The following is a 4,196-nucleotide window of genomic DNA, read 5'->3' on the forward strand; positions in this document are numbered from 1 at the left end:
AAGAGCACTCTGAATGAGTGGACACTGCAGTGGCCCAGAGGTTTTTCATGCGCACGACTGAGAGCGCACCTTTCTTGTTTACCTTTTATTTTGACGACGTTGTTGTCCGGGTTTAAATATTATTGATTATTATGACTAAAAACAACATGAGGATTGATTATAAACATCGTTTGACAGGTTCTACGAACTTTAACGGATACTATTTGATTTTCGTCTGCCTGTTGTGACTGCGTTTGAGCCTGTGGATTACTGAACAAACGCCTACTACGTGAACAAGTTTGGATATAAACATGGACTTTATCGAACAAACAAACATTTATTTGAGTAAATGGGAGTCTTGTGAGTGCAAACATATGAAGATCATCAAAGGTAAGTGATTCATTTTATCAATATTTCTGACTTGTGTAATCCTCTACTTGGCTGGTAAATGTTTGTAATGATTTGTATACTGTGCGCTGTTCTCAGATAATCGCATGGTATGCTTTCGTCGTAAAGCCTTTTTGAAATCTGACACCGTGTTGGATTACAAGAAGTTATCTTTAAACCCATGCGTAACACTTGTAGTTTCATGATATTTTATAATGAGTATTTCTGTTTTTGATTTTGGCGCTCTGCAATTTCACTGGATGTTTGCTAGCGTCCCACACCCCCTAGTGAGGTAACACTGCAAACAGAGATACAATCACATTGGGCTCCACACTGCAATACACAGAGAGAGACAGAAGAAAACATATAACACTGCAATACAGAGAGAGACATCGTATCTACACTGCAATACAGAGAGAGAGAGGACAGTCAGATATACAGAGAGAGACAGTCAGATATACAGAGAAGAGAGAGTACAGTCAAATATACAGAGAGAAGAGAGAGAGAGACAGCAGATATACATAGAGAGAGACAGTCAGATATACAGAGAGAGAGAGAGAGACAGTCAGATATACAAGAGAGAGAGAGAACAGTCAGAATTATACAGAGAGAGAGACAGTCAGATATACAGAGAGAGAGAGACAGTCAGATATACAGAGAGAGAGACAGTCAGATTACAAGAGAGAAGCATCAGATATACAGAGAGAGAACAGTCAGATATACAGAGAGAGAGAGAGAACATCAGAATACAGAAGAAGAAGACAGTCAAATATCAGAGAAAGAGAGACACAGAGAGAGAGAGACAGCAGATACACAGAGAGAGAGAGACAGATATACAGAGAGAGAGAGAGCAGTCAATATTACAGAGAGAGAGGACAGTCAAGACAGAGAGAGGAGAGACAGTCAGATATACAGAGAGAGAGAGAGACAGTCAGATATACAGAGAGAGAGAGAGGACAGTCAGATATACAGAGAGAAGAGAGAGACAGTCAGATAACAGAGAGAAGAGAGACAGTCAGAAGAAGAGGGTTGATAACAACAGAGACAACATACAGTAGTTGGATACAAAGAGACAGACCATACGTATGTGATAACAGAGAACACAACAGTATTGATAAACAAAGAGACAGTCACATACAGTAGGTTGATAACAACAGAGAGACAACCATCAGTAGGTTTGGATAACAACACGGAGACACACCATTGCAGTAGGTTTGGATAACAACAGAGACACACCATACAGTAGGTTTGGATAACAACGGAGACACACCATGGAGTAGGTTTGAGATAACAACAGAGACACACCATACAGTAGGTTGGATAACAACAGAGACACACCATACAGTAGGTTTGCGATAACAACAGAGACACACCATACAGTAGGTTTGGAAACAACAGAGAACACCATAGCAGTAGGTTTGGATAACAACAGAGACACACCAATACAGTAGGTTTGGATAACAACAGAGACACACCATACAGTAGGTTTGGATAACAACAAGACACACCAACAGTAGGTGGAAACAACAGAGACACCATACAGTAGGTTTGGATAACAACAGAGACACCATACAGTAGTTTTGGATAACAACAGAGACACATCATACAGTAGGTTTGGATAAAACAGAGACACACCATACAGTAGGTTTGGATAAACAACAGACACACCCATACCAGAGAGTTTGGACTAACAACAGAGGACACATCCATACAGTAGGTTTGGATAACAACAGAGACACCATACAGATAGTTTTGAACAACAGAGACACATCATACAGTAGGTTTGGATAACAACAGAGACACCATACAGTAGAGGTTTGGGATAACAACAGAGACACATCCATTACAGTAGGTTTGGATAACAACAGAGACACCATACAGTAGGTTTGGATTAACAAACCAAGACACATCAACAGTAGGTTGTGATAACAACAGAACACCACATACAGTAGGTTTGGATAACACAGAGACACACCATACAGTAGTGCTGTAGTGGATATACAACAGAGAACACCATACAGTAGGTTTGATAACAACAGAGACACACTTCATACCAGTTAGGTTGGTAACAACAAGACACCATACAGTAGGGTTGGATAACAACAGAGGACACCATACAGTAGGTTGGATAACAACAGAGACACTCACTACAGTAGGTTTGGATAACAACAGAGACACCATACAGTAGGTTTGGATAACAACAGAGACCACCATTACAGTAGGTATTTGTAGATAAACAACAGAGGACACATCATACAGATAGGCTTGGATAACAACAGAGACACATCATACAGTAGGTTGGATAACAACAGAGACACCATACAGTAGGTTGGATAACACAGGAGACACACCATACAGTAGGTTTGGAATAACACAGACACACCATACAGGTAGGTTGGATAACAACAGAGACACATCATACAGTAGGTTTTGATAACAACAGAGACACACAACATACAGTAGGTTGGGGATAACAACAGAGACAACACCATACAGTAGGTTTGGATACTTCCATTTCAGCAATACATGAGTCAATATATTACAGCAATTTAATCAGGACACTAAAACTCCAACAAACGACGGTAGACTCTTCAACCTGCCTGCTCAACAAGCGTGAGTGGCATACACACACACATTCACTTTAAATGGAAACAGCGATCCTCTCACTCAGCACACTGAGTCATGTTTGCTCATATGATGTAGTCTCTCTGATGAGGCTGTTTAAAACACTCCTGACAGAGTCATGTCGTGGAGGTGGGGGGGTCTGGTTTTATCTGTCTTAGAAGAGGAGTCACGGTAGTGGAATCTCCCTCTAGTCAGTTACTGATGGGCCTGTGTCACAAATGGTGCCCTGTTCCACCCATAGGCCCTGGTGAAGAAAAGTAGTGCACTATCATAGGTATAGAACCCATAGGGCCCTGGTGAAAAGTAGTGCACTATCAGTAGGGTATAGAACCCATAGGGCCCTGGAAAAGTAGTGCACTATCATAGGTATAGAACCCATAGGGCCCTGGTGAAAAGAAGTAGTGCACTACATAGGTATAGAAACCCATAGGGCCCTGGTGAAAAGTAGTGCCCTATCATAGGTATAGAACCCATAGGCCCTTGTGAAAAGTAGTGCCCTAATGCTAATGTTCCATTGAGATGTGGCCCTAATGCTAACGTTCCATTGAAGAGGGCACATCTCAAAATGAAACATTAGCATTAGGCCACATCTCAATGGAACGTTAGCATTAGTGCCAACATTCACTGACAGCATGTAGGCCAGGCATCTCAATGGACACATTAGCATTAGGGCCACACTCTGGACTAGTTAACATGGCACTCAACACTGGAACATTAGCATTAGGGCCACTTCATCTCAATGCTGAACATGTAGCATTAGGGCCAGATCTCAATGATACATTAGTATTAGGGCCACATCTCAATGGAACATTAGCAATACATAGTATAACCAGAGAGATGTACGTGAGTGCAGTAGGACGTGTCTTGTCTTGTTTGCCCGTGACAATAGTCTTCGATTTTTCGTATTCTTACACTTATAATCGTATATATATTTTAATTTCACTTTCTCATCTAGGAACTGAATATACATTCCTACATTCCGCCTCACCCAATGTGGTACGGACCTGCTACTTTTTTATACTTTAGAACCGTAACCCCAATCAGAAGCTAGCCAGATAACTAGCTACTAGCTAGTAGTCAGTTAGCCACTGCTGCGGTCTTCACCCTCAACTCGGACACAGCCAAGCTCAGATACGCGGCGCCAATACCTGCCAGTTCGCCAAATGCTGCTCTTCAGGACTACTTCAACCCCTGAAGCGAGGTCA

The 4,196-nt window shown here is 41.7% G+C and overlaps 1 long non-coding RNA gene across 1 annotated transcript; it reads left to right on the forward strand.

Annotated features, from left to right (window-relative positions):
* The first annotated feature begins 1,546 nt into the window (after positions 1-1,546).
* Positions 1,547-2,015, forward strand: LOC139027316 (uncharacterized). Its single transcript, XR_011479405.1, has 3 exons — positions 1,547-1,646; positions 1,783-1,851; positions 1,913-2,015. It is a non-coding gene; the product is annotated as an uncharacterized lncRNA (long non-coding RNA).
* Positions 2,016-4,196: the final 2,181 nt, after the last annotated feature.

This window comes from Salvelinus sp. IW2-2015, unplaced genomic scaffold (genome assembly GCF_002910315.2).
Source record: "Salvelinus sp. IW2-2015 unplaced genomic scaffold, ASM291031v2 Un_scaffold9649, whole genome shotgun sequence".
Taxonomy (NCBI): domain Eukaryota; kingdom Metazoa; phylum Chordata; class Actinopteri; order Salmoniformes; family Salmonidae; genus Salvelinus; species Salvelinus sp. IW2-2015.